Source organism: Psammomys obesus, unplaced genomic scaffold (genome assembly GCF_907164565.1).
Source record: "Psammomys obesus unplaced genomic scaffold, mPsaObe1.curated_primary_1811, whole genome shotgun sequence".
Classification (NCBI taxonomy): domain Eukaryota; kingdom Metazoa; phylum Chordata; class Mammalia; order Rodentia; family Muridae; genus Psammomys; species Psammomys obesus.
The window spans coordinates 11,236,160-11,252,721 of NW_026596101.1; the positions used below are offsets into that span (position 1 = coordinate 11,236,160).

At 37.5% G+C, this 16,562-nt stretch overlaps 1 pseudogene; it reads left to right on the top strand.

Moving 5' to 3' along the window:
• Positions 1 to 367: 367 nt before the first annotated feature.
• On the top strand, positions 368 to 955 carry LOC129692287 (60S ribosomal protein L19-like; annotated as a pseudogene).
• Positions 956 to 16,562: the final 15,607 nt, after the last annotated feature.

Below are 16,562 nucleotides of genomic sequence, written 5' to 3' on the forward strand. Positions count from 1 at the left end.
GTCTTAGAGTTAATTTGATAGGCGTGTTCTAGAAGGCATTGTTAACCAGTGGCTAAAGCAATCATTCCAGTGAGGGATATGAGCTGGTGGGAGATGATGTTGGTGGCTGTGGCTAACCTGTGTGCTTTTGGTTTGTCTTTCCACAAAAATAAATAAATAAATAAACAAATAAATAGGTAAATAAATAAATAATAAATAAAAAATAAATAGATAAATATAATAATAAAATAATAAATAAAGTAAATGGAATAAATATATGAAGAAAAATATTTCTGTACTTCTGTCCAATGTCTTTTGTGTTTTAAGCTAGATATTAATATAAGAGTCTAACCCACAAGGTCTTTCATTCGCTGCTTTGTCCGCAGCCATGAATATGCTCAGGCTGCAGAAGAGGCCTGCCTCTACTGTCCTCCCCTGTGGCAAAACAAAAGTCTAGTTGAACTGCAATGAGACCAACGGAACCACCAATGCCAACTTCTGTCAGCAAATTGCGAAGCTGATGAAAGATGGGCTGATCATCCGGAAGCCTGTGACTATCCATTCCCCGGCTTGATGCCTGAAAAACCTCGGATCAATGGAAGGCAAGCAGATGGATCCTGGGAAGCGGAAGGGTACGGCCAAAGCCCAGATGCCCGAGAAGGTGACCTGCATGAGAATTATGAGGATCCTGCGCCGGGGTCTTAGGAGATACCATGAATCTAAGACGATTGACCGCCATACGTATCATAGCCTATACCTGAAGGTCAAAGGGAATGTGTTCAAAACCAAGCAGCTTCTCATGGAGCACATCCACAGGCTAATGGCAGACAAGGCCAGCAAGAAACTCTTGGCTGACCAGGCTGAAGTTCGCAGGTCTAAGACAAAGGATGCACCGAAGCGCTGTGAGGAGTACCTCCAGGCCAAGAAAGATAACATTATCAAGTCCCTGTCCAAGGGGGAAGAAGCCAAGAAATGAAGCTTCCCTCATGTCTTTACGTAGAGCCTTGACTGTGCCCTCATGTTTGTCAGTCATTAAAAGAAAAAAAGTCTTTGCCTGCTAAAAATAAATAAAGAGTCTAAAATTGCTTAAAATCAGAATAAAGTTTAAAGGTTATAATAATTTCATATTAACATTATTGAAGACAAATTTAAAATATATTTAGCATAGGTGTGTATTTAGTGTTTATGACATCAACGGCAGTGCCCAATAAGGTCCTAGGCTTTCTCACTTACTCACCAAGGAGAAGCACCTTCAAACCCTGTATGTGCCACTAATGATAAAGAGCCTGTCTTGGTGTCTCATACCTTTTAATCTTCCATAATATACACTGTTGTTGTATATTTTCTATGTTTATAGGTGCTCAGTTTCACAAGTGCTTCATCGTGCTTATCATTGTCCGTGGTGTCAAGCAATAACATGTCATACAAGTTTTAGCCTATGTAATAGGCTATCCCATAAGTGTACATAGCCTATAACACCTATTTATTTTTAATGTATGCACTGTTGTTTCCACAATGGAAGAGTCATTCATTGGCCATTGCACATTGATCACTGGAATGTATCCCTTTTATTAAACAATCTGTGAAACTAAGGATTAAAACAGAAAATACTGATAAGGGAGGTCTTCCTCCCTTTCCATGTGACTCTAGCCTATCAGGTCTCATCAGGACTGGTTGCATTGTCCTCCTCTGTGGTCTGGCAAGGCTGTACACTCTTCCCCACCCCCAGCGAGAAGTGATCAGAGAGCCTGTCACTGAGCTCATATCAGAGACAGCACCTGTTACCCTTATTAAAGAACCCACTTGGAAAATGAGTCCATGGGCTAAATCTGAGCAGGGGATTTAGGTCCTCTCTATGCATGATCCTTAATTGGGGTATCAGTCTCTGCAAGAGCCCTAAGGCCCAGTATTTTTTTTTTTTTTTTGGCTCTGTTGATCTCCTTTTGGAGCTCCTGTCCTATCAAGGGACTAGAGGAGGGGCACAGGGGAAGAGGAGGGAGGGAGGGTGGGATTGGTGGGAGATGAGGGAGGGACCCACAACTGGGATACAAAGTGAATAAATTGTAATAAATTATAATAATTTAAATAAAATAAATTAAAAAATAAAAAATAAATCATCTTAAATAAATAAATAAATAAAAAGAAAATTCTTTAAAGGACAAATAATTACAGGCAGAGATGACAGCATCATACATAGAATAAAATGGGTATATATAGAGAGAGTATTAATTTTAGAGATTTAACAACCCCACGGCCAGTGCAGGAAAGGCACTCACTCCATTGTTACTTTGGGGCAACCATTTTCTGAGCTTTTTTTTTTTTTTTTTTCTTTTGGTCACAGCATAAGGTTTTCTTTTGAGAGGAACTCAGATTCCACCCTCTGAAAGTGGAGCAGTAAGGTAACACCTAGATGAAAGTATACAACAACAGGCTAAGCTTTAGAAGTTGGAACCTTGCTGGAGTGCCAACGCGAAAACAGCAAAGGAGTGATCTAGTAGTCTCGTATCCTTAGAAACTACCGAGCGATGCTTTTGGAAGTGTATTTCTCTCAGCAAATCATCTCTGCTTTATTTTTATATGTTCAGGACCCTTGTAGTGACACATGATGACACAGTAAAAGGCCTGCAGTGGCTGGGCAGGGGGCACACGGTCAGACAGTATGTGCATGCTCTCTGAGGGCATGTCTTAGCAAGTCAGTCTTCACTGCACTGACTTTTAAAATGTAGGGTCCACAGTTAGAAGTTTTATCTTTGAGTAGGATTTTTTTTTTTTTTTTTTTTTTTTACTTTAAATCTCAGTCTTAGAAAACCAGCTTAATTTAGTTTGATTTTAGTAAAGGAATAAAGCACCCACAAAGTAAACATGTTCAAATGTGGAAAGGGATCAGGAGGCCAGCGAAAGAAGACGCAGCTTTACATAGGAGGGCGGAGCTGCAGTGTCTTGTTTCAGTGTCTTGTCTCTAGCAGAAGTGTGACTGCGGTGAGGGCCTTTACTGTTCTCATCCATTCCTGCTTTCCTTCCCGGTCAGTGAACATCTCCATGTTTACTGTCTGATAGTCTAGTCTTTAAGTGCAGTAGATGTTTTAATTCCTGATGATTCAGGTTGATGTGGTCTGTAAGCATCAAGTTCACTGTCGCTTTTAAAGTCTACACCGTAGCGATTGTCTCAGGAGACCTCTGCCAAGCTGTCCTTTAGCTGAGTGCCAGATCTTTACCGCAAATCTTCCAGCACAAAATTTACAGAATGTTGGCTTTCAATTGTTCTGAATGTGCTTACTCATTTTGATCGCTGAGGAGTAGTTTTTTTTGTTTTTGTACACAAAACCCACTGTTCATTCTTTCGTTCATTTTTTTTTCTATTTTATTTTTTGTTTCACTTTTGGCTAATTTTATGTCCACTTGGCATAAGCTAGAGTAATCAGTGGAAGAAGCCTCAACTGAGAAAATGCCTCCATAAGATCTGGCTGTAGGCAAGCCTGTAGAATTCCTTTCTTTCTTTCTTTCTTTCTTTCTTTCTTTCTTTCTTTCTTTCTTTCTTTCTTTCTTTCTTTCTCTTTTATTTTTATTTTTATTTTTTTGGTTTTTCAAGACAGGATTTCTTTCTGTAGCCTTGGCTCTCTTGGACTTGCTTTGTAGACCAGGCCGTCCTTGAAATCACAGTGATCCACTTGTCTCTGCCTCCTTAAGTGCTGGGACTAAAGGCGGGTGCCACCATGCCTGGCTGTAGAATTATTTTCTTAGTTGGTGATTGATATGGGAGGGCCCATGTGAGTGGCACCACCACAGGTTGGTAGTCCTGGGTTCTATAACCAAGCAGGCTGTGAAGGCCATGGAAAGCAAACTAGAAAGCAGGACACACTCCATGGACTCTGCATCAGCTTTTGCCTACCCTGCTTACATTCCAGCCGTGACTGCTTTTGATAATGAACTGTTATACGGAAAATAACATCAAACTGAACCCTATCTTCTCCAACTTGCTTTTGTTAATGGTGTTTGGTCACAGCCATAATACACTAAGATACATTATTTTTTCTATTCTCTTTTCTCCCTCCAAAACTTCACATATATCTTTTCTTTTTTTTAAATCAAATTTATGGCTTCTTTCTTTATTAACCACATTGCATACTTTCTGAGTCTACGTACTATTGCTTGTGTTATGTTCTCAAGTCTTACCATTTAGTTTTAGTTAACCAGTTGGTGTGACTATTTCTTTTGCTCTCAGTATTCCTCAATAGCCTATAGTTCTTTGTGTAGGGAAGAGGATTCAAGGGCATTTCCTCATGTGTTTTGGCATGTAAATTGGTGTCATCCTGTTCAGTTCATAAACAGGGAGTCATATTTGTAAGAATTATGGGTGTAGCCCCTGACATTAGTAGGAGACACAATCTCACACCAAACTTCCCAATCCACTGCCTCTTACACTCTTTCCAACATCTCTGCCGCAGTGTGTCTTGAGCCTTAGATGTGGCAGTATTTTATAGAGATATCCAGTAGGACTGTGATTTGCAGTTTGATTAGTTATTGTTTAGTGCATTGGTACCTATCTGTCATAGAGTAGTTTCATTGAAGAGGAGCGAATATTACTCATCTCTGTGTACAAAGAAAAAATTTAGCTTGTTGTTAGGGAGGATTGTGTGGGTTTAGTAAAATAGTGGCTATAGATTCTCTTCTAGTATCTATGACTTCAATAACACTGAGCAGTTAGCTATGTTTTCAGGACCGTGCATGATTTCCATCTTGTCAAGCAGGTCTTAAGTCAATTGGAGATTTGGTGGTTACCACCAAGTCATGCATGCCATTAATGCACATTTAGGGTTATCTTGCAGTGCTTGTTGTTTTTGTGGTTTATGCACATCGTTAGGACTTCTGGTTGCTTCTCTCCTCTGGAAGCATGCATAGTGCCTTCTAGTACCATAAAAGCTTTTCAAGGGAGGAGAAATTCAGGTCAGTTCCAGCTCAGGGGGTCTCTGGACTGTTTCTGAAGTACATGGTTCCTACAACAGTAGGAGCTTAACTTTGGCCTATGGGGGACAGCCAAGGGAAACAGAAATAGGTTGTGTGCTTTGAAAGTCTCTCGAACATTCCTACAAGGACTCAAAAGAGGGTTTCTCATGTCTGGTGCTGGGGTTTTTACAAGGTGTTCTTTGAGTGTTGGAGGAAGTATTGTCAGCTCAGATGAAAACGTTCATTGAAGCTATTTATGCATATTTATACAGGCAATTACACTACTACAAAGTTTTATTTTAGGGTCAATAGTTGCTAGTATGAATCCAAACGGCTTTTTCATGCATATCACATTTTTCACCTACATCCCTCCTTCCGCTCTGTTTACTTCCCACTGTTCATTCTTTCAAGTTATCATTCTACAAATTAATGGTCTAAAAAAAGGGAAAAAAAAAAGCTCAAGAAATATCATTTATCATTTCTCAAGGCTATTCATAATTTAGATATAAAGGTTGAGCATATACATATGCATGACATATATATATATATATATATATATATATATAGATGCAACATATAGATGCCAAATATATGATACCTTGATAAGTATACATATGACCAATGAACTATAATTATGACATTTGAGAATTGATATAAAATTAAATGTAAAATATCTATAGTTGTGACTGAAGTTACACAGATATATTATATATAACATGTAAATATACATAGGATTGTGTGATAAGTCATTTATTTTCTTCTGTTGTGTGCTAGTATGTTTTATATTTTATTATTATTGTATATAACTATACAAGTTAAGAAATATTAATTACCCAACATAAAATATAACTGGATAAATATTCAAATTCACTTGTGTCCTTTAAAATACTGCTTGCAATGTTTATGCATTGAGATTAAAGAAATCCACATTAATATTTCACTGAATATGTACTTACCAAATAAAAATACAGTTTGATATTTATTCAGATGCAGTATTTTCAGAAATACATTTCTTAAAATTTATAAATAAGAGAAAGCAAATAAATTTGGATTCAGCACACATATTGTTGCTCAGATGAAGAATGGGGTTCATGTGAGAACCAATAAAGGTATGTTAGATTGCTTTCCACTGTCTAGACATCCAGAAGACATGGGTGAGGAGAGGATGTTTGTGGACAGCAAATTAGTTGAGGATTTACAGTCTGCAACTAGGAAAACATCACTGTGCTGTGCAGGGCTGAAAAGGCATCATGTCAGGAACCTGGAGCAGAGGCTACTCTCTGCCTCTCTCAGCTGCGCAGCAGACAATATCTAGAATCTCTTATTTGTTTCAGAAAATTGCTTTTCTAAAATTCTGAAATTATAACAATGTTATAAAGGAAGAGAAAACTATAAAAGGAAGTAAAGCCCAGACAAAGAATGAAAACAAGTAAATTAAGTACACTTGAAAAATTAGTAATGTGATCATTGGGAGAGGAGAACAGAATTACAAATGATGAAGCAATGTTACATATAAAAATAGACAAGGCTCACAGAACAATCTATATCACTTATAAGGTTAGTGTTTAGAAGCTTCAGGAGAGATACTGCTATATGCTTTATTGATCAACATAGTTTATAATTTATTGATATTTAATATACTTATTTAACTAAATTGTATAGAAATATTATGTGGACTATGTTAAAGAGAAGTACTACTAATAATATTATCCTTCGGTGTACCTGATACTTAAAGATAAATAAAATTAGTTATTTTTCTAGTAACAAATTTACATTGAATGTAATGCAAGGGATAGAAATGCTGTCATTTTAAATAATAAATAGTGGATAATTTTTACTATAAGTATGTAACTCAACTCTATAGTTACTGTTGACAATATTTTGAAGATACAACATGTTTGTGTATGTGTGTGTGTGTGATAATGAGAGCTACTGACCCAAACTGTGAAGTAAACTTTCTGAAACATAATTGATCAAATTGGTCAAATAACAGGGCTTGAGGGAACAAAGGAAACTTGACTGAATGAAGTCTGAGTGGATGTGTGCTGTAGACATGAGCACAGCTTTGTCAAAGACCAAAGCCTTAGATACACAGGAAAATGGTAAAGATCTCACCCTGGTGTGAAGCTCAGTGGGATGGCAAAACTTTCCTCTCATCTTTGTGCTGATGTTGGTAGTGTGTGCAAAAAAAAAAAAAAAATGTGCTCCATAGCTTCCTCTGTACCCTAACGCCCCACATAATTACTGCCTACAGAAACTGCTCCTACCAAGATTAAATAAACCTGCTTCTTTGTTCATCTGTAGATAACAACCCAGCTTCCTTGTTTATCTGTATGTAATAATGCACTTCTTTTTTCATCTTATACAGTAACCTTCCTGTCCAAAATATATATAGTAAATATATTTTGCAAGTGTTAAGGCTTCTTGAGGTCTCAGCATTTCTGTGCATGTGTCTGTATTATCTTCTTGATAGTTTATTTTTCCAGACAGGTTCATCTCTGGAGCTGTGCAAGGAAGTTACAAAGACTGAATGAAGTAGAAACAACACATATACTGTCTGTGTATCACCATAATGTCTGTGTATGCCTTAGGCCTGCAGCTACCATGGGTTCATCCACAGGGCCTTGAGTACCTTGAAAATCATGGCATCTAACCACATTTACTCTGGCATAGATATACATATTAAACATTTAGAAACCATGATATACATATAAGCCAGAACATATGGTATTTGGCTTTTTGAGCCCCCGGTTATATTGTGTAATATAATATTTTCTCATTCTACACAATGTCTTGTAAATTTGATAGTTTTCTTTTTCCTTATGACTGAAAAATCTCCATTGTACTTATGCACCATGTTTTCAGTACTCATTCCTCACTTGATGGACATCTAAGGTATTTCATCTTCTTGCTAGAGTAGCAATGAACATTGATGTGCCATCATTTCTTCGGTAGAATACACAGACAGTCAGCTGGGTATCTGCTGCTGAGTGATACAGATGGATCACAGAGGATCTGTGCTTTTAGTCATTAGAGAAGCTGTCGTACTGACTCTCATTGTGGTTGTACTAGCTTCCTCTCCTCTAAATATGGAAAAGCTTTTCCCCACATCCTTGCCAATATTTGTTATCATTTACTTGGCAGAGATTCTAACTGACCTTATGTACAATCTCAAAACAATTTTAACTTACACCTGTCTGAAGGCTAGGGATGTTGAACATTTCTTAAAATATTCATTCCTTTTTTTTCTTTTTTTTTTTTTTTTTTTTTTTTGAGAATTGTCTGATTCCTGCTCTTCTCTGGGAACTCAAATTCTGTGTAGAGGTCTGTCAGCTTTCCTTTATTCTTACATCACTCCTTACCCACTATTTCAGCATATCCCTGTTACTTTACTATCTTCTCTCTCAATTTTATTATCTGTCTTATTATCTGTCTCATGAGGGGCATGAATTAACAAAATTATATTTCTTAATTATAATAAATTAAATTCTTAAAAATTTAAACCTATTCAGGTAGTTTCCAGTGTGGTGATTTTGGCATTTTTATTGGCTAACGCTTTTGAAAATCTTGGGTTATAGATCAAGATATTAAAATGAGCATAAAATTACATAACCCTAGAGAAATTAAATTCAGAAAAATAACATTCTACTTTGAAAAATGATCTTGAATTTAAAAAAAAAAAGGCAAATTAGATGAGAACAAAATGACAAGTGCTAAAGACGATGCCTCTGTAAGACTGTATCTTATACATTTATGAGAAGAAACAGGGTTACACAATCTGTGTTAAAGAAAGAAAATCGCAAACATTCAATTTTACCAATAATGAATAAGGAGCCAGACACTGGGGTGAAAACCTGCCAGCTTGTAGATGCAGAGAAAGTACCCAGCTGACCTTCCTACTCAGCTGACATCCCAGAAGGAAAAAGCCCTTCTTACTCAGCTCACATCCTGGAAGAGAAAAGACTTTTCTCATTTCCCATGCTGTCTTAAATACCCTTCAAATCAATGTCCCTTCTTGCAGTGTTTACTTACGTTCAGTCCCTGTCAACTGGTTATTTGCTCTGACTCTTGACCTAGCGCTAACTTTATTTAATTCTGTTTACAGAAAGCTCTTGGATAAAAGTTTGTTCTAGGGCTGAGTCATACAACTAGAAACAGGTTTTTCCAGTACACAATCTTGGGGTTCACAGTATGATCAAATATCCTGCAACAACAGTCCAAACAAAGACAGGAAATTTGTAATAAATAATTTGTTTTTAAAATCACAATAAAAGGACTTTCCTACTTGGCAGCACGCAGCAAGCACAGTGTCTTGGTAGCAGAAGGCTAAGCTCATTCACTGTGGAGTCGTTGTGAGCCCCTGCTGCTGACTGTGAAACGCCCATGTCCGTGTTTTCTGGGACTATCTACCTTTTTGAAGAAGGCTCCTGACTTCCAGGGTTATTTATTCTCTGCCCTGAACCCCAACACTCAACCGCTGGCTCTACCCACCTACCCGAGGAGACTTTTTAGACTATAGGATAATCCAGGGTAGGCCACCATTCCAACCACAATCCCTTGCTTGTGAGTCCAACTGGAGCACAGCCAGCAGAGGAATGATGTAGACTCTTCCCTGAGGTCCAGCCTCCAGCCCATTGCCCTGCCCTCCATTTGAAGGTCCCCAGGAACATCCAGCCTTCAGCACAGGGCTTTTTTCACCTTTCATGAGAAGTCTAGAGAGCACCAGGAACAGTCATCAAACACTAGGGACAACCAGATGGCTAATGGCCAGCATAAGAACACAACCAATAATAACAAGGACAAAAAAAATAGCATTACCAGAACCCCAGTATCCTACTATAATAATCTCTGAATTGCCTAATACTGCTTCATCACAAAACCTTTACCTTAATTCTATTCTTATGAAGATGATAGAGGCCTTTAAAGAGTAAACGAAAAAATCACTTAAAGAAATACAGGAAAGATGGTTCCAAGATGGTGGCAACCACTGTGTTCCATTTCTAAGGGGCAGAAGATCAGAGATGGTGAGACTGATGAGTAAACAGGCAGCTTGGTCCAAAACACTGACTTTGGTACTTGCGAACCAGAGGAAACATGGAGGGAATTGGGGATGATGGGATTCAGACTCCCTGTGGCTATTTCTGGGGTCCAGGAGTCACAGACTGTGAGGCCCCTGCCCTTTTTACATACCTGATAGTGCAGGCCCCCAGGTTCAGGGACCGTCCACTTTAGCAGCCAGACATTGGATTCCTTCCACTTTCCAGAGGGCAGCATCTGGAACCCAGGGAGAACCTCCAAACCATGGCTCTACTGGTATCCCTGTGAAGACCATGTAGACAATAAAGTCATATGGATCCCAGATCCAAGATGAGTCTGAGTCCCAGAAGCACAGGGTCTAATAGACATGTAAGCCTCAGTTTAGCTGCCTTCTGAGGCACCAGATACCCTGCAATTGCCACCTGAGGTGGACTGTCCCACCAGCAGCTTCCACCTGAGGCACCTGTGCCCTCAGCTACCAGAAAACATACCCATCCCTTGCCTTTCAAGGCACCCAGGCCAGCGGCCCTTTAAAGCACCACATCTGTGCCCACACCCCTTTCATTTTAAGGCAACCATGCTCACACCCCTTACCATTTAAGGACTAGCACCCATGCCCCTGCCATTGAAGACCTCCAAACTCCCAAAACAGAGGATATAGATAACTTCATAACAACAAAACAAAAAGAAAACAAGCACACAAAGACACTATTACCACCGACTCCACAATTAAAGGAACTAACAACCACTGGTCACTAATAGCTTTTAACATCAATGGACTCAACTCTCCAGTAAAAATATACAGGCTAACAGAATGGTAGCAGAAACAGGATCCAACATTCTGATGCATTCAAGAAGCACACCTGAGGAACAAAGGTAGACATTATATCAGAGTAAAGGGCTGGAAAAAGGTTTTCTAAACAACTGGACCCAAGAAGAAAGCTTGAGTAGCTATCCTAATATTTAATAAAATAGACTTTTAAGGAAAAACAGTCAAAAGAGATGGGGAAGGACACTTAAATCTCATCAAAGGAAGAATCCACCAAGAGGACATCTCAATCCTGAACATCTATTTTCCAAATACATGGTCCCCTGCATTCATAAAAGAAACATTAATAAAGCTTAAATCACACATTGATCCAACACATTAATAGTGGGAAACTTCAAGACCCCACTCTCACCAGTGGGCAGGTCATTAAGACAGAAACAAAATAGAAAATAATGAAATGAATAGAGGTCATGAATCAAATGGACCTAACAGATGTTTACAGACTTTTCACCCAAACACAGAAGAATATATTTTTTTTAGCATCACATGGAACCTTCTCCAAAATTGACCATATATAGTTGGTCACAAAGCAAACCTTAACAATACATGAAAATTAACCCATTTTACTTTATCATATCATCATGGATTAAAGCTAGACCTCAAAAACAGTAGAAGCAATGAAGCCTAAACACTCATGCAAGCTGAACAATTCCCTGTTCAATTATCACTAGGTAAGGTAAAAAAAAATAAAGAAACAAATTAAAGGCTTCCTAGAATTCAATGAAAATGAGGGCACAACTTACCCAAACTTATGGGACACCATAAAAGCAGTGCTAAGAGAAAACTTCATAGCATTAACTGCATTCATAAAAATATTGAAGAGATCCTGTAATAGCAACTTAACAGCCCATTAGAAAGCTTTACAAAAAAGAAGCAAATATACCCAAAAGGAGTAGACACAGGAAATAATCATACTCAAGGCTGAAATCAATGAGTTAGAAACAAAAAGAACAATACAAAAAAAATCAATGAAACAAAGAGTTGGTTCTTTGTGAAAATCAACAAATGGATAGCCAAAGTAATTAAAAGGCAGAGAGAGAGTACCCAAATTTACAAAATCAGAAATAAAAAGGAGGACATAACAACAGACACTGGAGAAATCCAAAGAATCCTTATGTCTTATTTAAAAGCATCCATTCCACAAAACTGGAAAATTTAAACAAAATGGGCCATTTCCTTGATAGGTTTTACCTATCAAAGTTTTTTTTTAATATATACTCAAGATTCCTACAGTTTTATTTAGTGTTTTCTTTTTAATTTTTTCATTTATTACAATTTATTCAGTTTGTATCCCAGCTGTAAGTCCCTCCCTCATCCCTTCCCAATTCCACCCTTCCTTCCTCTTCTGTTCCAAAGTTAAATCAAGATCCAGTAAAGAGTTTAAACATCACTATAATCCCTAAGCAAATAGAAGAAACCATCAAAAGTCCCGGACTCTGGTTTTAGTGTGGAATTCTATCAGACTTTAAGAAGAGCTAACAACAATACTCCTCAAACTATTTCACAAAATAACACTATATAACACAAAATAACAGAAGAAACACTAATAGACTCATTCTATGAAGCCACATTCACCTTGATACCTAAACCATAGAAAGACTCAACAAAGAAAGAAAATTTCAGATCAATCTCCCTTTTGAATATTGATGCAAAAATACTCAGTAAGATACTTGCAAACCAAACTCGAGAACACATCAAACACATCATCTACCATGATCAAGTAAGTTTCATCATGGTGGATGAACAAAATCATATGATCATCTCATTAGAAGGAAAAAAAATAGATTTTTGACAAAATCCAACACCCATTCATGATAAAAGTCTAAGAGAGATAAGGGATACAAGGTCCATATCCAAACCAAATAAAGGCTATATATAGCAAGCTGACAGCCAACATCAAACTAAACAGAAACTCAAAGCAATCCCACTAAAATCAGGGAGAAGACTAAGTTGTTGACTCTTTTTATATCTCTTCAATATAGTATTAAAGTTCTAGCTAGAGCTATATGTCAATTAAAAAAGACAAAAGGGATACAAATAAGAAAGGAAGAAGTTAAGTATTACTATTTACATGTGATATGATAGTACACATAAGTGACCTTCATAATTACACCAGGGAACTCCTGCAGCTGATAAACTCCTTCAGCAAAGTGTCCAGATACAGTATTATTTCAAATAAACCAGTAGCCCTTCTGTATTCAAATGACAAATGGGGTGAGTAAGAAATTAGGAAAACCACATCCTTCACAATAGCCACAAATAATATAAACTATCTTGATGTAACTCTAACCAAGCAAGTGAAAGACCTGTATGACAAGAACTTCAAGTCTCTGAAGAAAGAAATTGAAGAAGACACTAAAAAATGGAAGGATCTCCCATGCTCATGGATTGGTAGGATTAACGTAGTAAAAAATGTTCATCTTACCAAAGGGAATCTACAGATTCAATGGAATAGTCATCAAAATACCAACTCAATTTTTCACAGACCATGAAAGAACAATTCTAAAGTTCATATGGAAAAATGAAACAAACAAACCCAAAAAGAATACCTAAAACAATCCTATGCAACAATAAATCTTCTTGAGGTATCTCTATACCTGACCTCAAGCTGTACTACAGAGCAATAGTAATAAAAACTGCATGTACTGGCATAGAAATCGACTGGTTGACCAATGGAATTGAATCAAAGACGCACAAATAAACCCACATACCTATGCACACCTGATTTTTTACAAAAGAGCCAAAACCATACAATGGAAAAAAAAAGATAGCATGTTCAACAAGTGTTGCTAGTCTAACTGGATGTCCACATGTAGAAAAATGAAAATAGATCCATATTTGTCATCCTGCACAAAACACAAGTCCAAGTGGATCAAAGACCTCAACATAAAACCAGATACACTAAATCTGCTAGAGGAGAAAGTGGATAAGGGCTTTGAATTTATTGGTACAGGAGACAACTTCCAGAACGGAACACATACAGCACAGGCTCTAAGATCTATAATTAATACATGCAATCTCTTGAAATCCAAAAGCTTCTATAAAGCAAAGGATACTATCAATAGAATGAAACAGCAGCCTGCTGATTGGGAAAAGATCTTTACCAATCCTACGTCTGACAGAAGCCTAATATCTAGAATATGTAAAGGACTGAAGAAGTTAAACACCAACAAACCAAATAACTCAATTAAAAAATGGGACACAGTGCTAAATAGAGAATTCTCAACAAGAAATCTCTGGGTCTTCTATTTGGTTCCATTGATCCTCCTTTCTGTTTCTATGCCAATAACATGCAGTTTTTATTACTATTGCTCTGGAGTACAGCTTGAGGTCTGGAATGATCTGTTGATCTGTTGTTGTACAGGACCATTTTGGAGATTCTGTGTTTACTAAATGGAATACTACACAGCAATTAAAAACAAGGAAAACATGAAATTTGCAGGCAAATGGTGGGATCTAGAAAAGATCATTCTGAGTGAGGTATCCCAGAAGGAGAAAGACAGACATGGTATATACTCACATATATAGACCTATAAGATATGCTTAACATAATGAAATCTATACACCTAAAGAAGGTAAACAAGAAAGAGGACCCAGGGTAAAATGATCAATCCTCACTTAGAAAGACAAATGGTATGGACATTGGATGTAAGAGAAAACAAGCAACAGGACAGGAGCCTACCAGAGAGGGCCTCTGAAAGACTGTACCTAGCAGTGTTTCAAAGCAGATACTAAGACTCATAACCAAACCTTTGGCAGAGAACAGGGAATCATATGAAAGAAGAGGAAGTTAGTATGACGTGGAAAGGATAGGAGCTCCACAAGGACCAAATATATCTGGGCACAAGGGTTTTTTATGAGACTGTTTCTCCAACCAAGGACTATGGATGGATATAACCTAGAACCTTTGCTCAGATGAAGCCCGTAGTAACTCAGTAACCAAGTGGGTACTCTAGTAAGGGGAACAGACACTATTTCTGACATGAACTCAATGGCAGGCTCTTTGACCTCCCCACCCTTCAAGGAAGGAGCAGACTTGCTAGGCCACAGAGTAGGACTTTGCAGCCAGTCCTGAAGATACCTGATAAAACAGGGTCAGATGAAAGGGGAGGAATAAATTGTAACTAATAATAAAAATAAATAAAACATGCAAACTCTTCAGGTGGAGGGAAGAAATCTTGAATGTAGTAGAAGCAGCTTTAATCGTAATAACCAGAAACTGGAATAAAAACCTAAATGCCCTGCAATTGAAGAATGGATAAATAAATTGCGCTACAGTTACACAATGGAAAACTACTCAGCCATTAAAAAACAAGGAAATCATGAACATTTCAGGCAAATGTATGGAAGTGGAAAAGATCATCCTGAGTGAGGTAACGCAAACCCACATGCTCATTTTTAAGTAGAGTTTAGTCATATATTACAGGATAGACATAGTACAGAGCACAAACACCAAGAAGATAAGTCTGATGGACATCTTAAGCTTCGTGTCTGCCCACTAGTTAGGGGAAAGGGAGATATATCCCTGACACAGACTATGTTGCCTTATTTTTGATCACTTCCCCATGATGGGACTTCCGTACCCAGCTATAGGGAAGGAAGATGAACTCAGTCCTCATGTGAGTATCTGGGGTATCTGGGTGGGAAGACTCCACTGTTCTGAGGAATAGGGGAGAGGGGATGCAGGAGGGAGGGAGGAATTGGTAGGAGAGGAGAGAAGGGCCTGAAACAAAGAAATAAATTGAATTAGTTAGTATGAAAAGAAATACAGGGAAATATAAGCAAACAGGTAAAATAAATAAATAAAATGGTCCAGGACCTGAAAATAAAAATATAACAATAAGGAAAAGAAACTGAGAAGAAAGAGAAGATTCCCAGGTCCAAGGACCAGAAAAATATTTCGGCAAAATTATAGAATAAAATTTCCCCAATCTAAAGAAAGAGGTGCTTATAACCACACAAGTGTCTTACAGAACACCAAATAGATTAAACCAGAAAAGAAAATACTCAAAGAAAATAATCAAAACGCTAAGACCACAGAACAGAGAGTGAATACTAAATCTGCAAGGTAAAAAAAAGCCAAGTAATGTATAAAGGCAGACCAATTAGAATTACACCTGACTTCTCATCAGAGACTCTAAAAGCAGATGTCTTGTATACCCTAAGAGACCACAGATGTCAGCCTTGACTATTCCCAGCAAAATTTCCAATCACTATACAGAAAGAAAACATGCAATTTCATTAAAAATATTTAAACGATATCTATGCACAAATATAGCCCTATAGAAGATACTAGATAGAAAACTTCAACCCAAAAAGGTTAACTACAATCAGGAAAACAAAGCAAATTACAACTAAACTGCAGCAAAACTAAAAGAAGAGAAACACACACACACACACACACACACACACACACACACACACACACACTACCACCACAAACATAAAAATAACAGGAACTAACAAGCTTGAGTACCCATTCTAATATCTAACAAAATAGACTTCCAACTAATATTAATCAAAAGAGAGGGGAAGGACATTTCATACTCATCAAAGTAAAAATTGATAAAGATGATATCTCATCTTGATCTAATCTGTGCCCCAAATACAAGGGCACCCACAATTGGAAAAGAAACATTACTAAGGCTTAAAGCACAAATTGATCACACATGAATAGTAGGAGACATCAACACCCCACTGTCAGCAATGCACAGATAAATTATGCAGAAACAAAACAGAGATACAATGACGCTAACAGTTGTTATGAATCAAA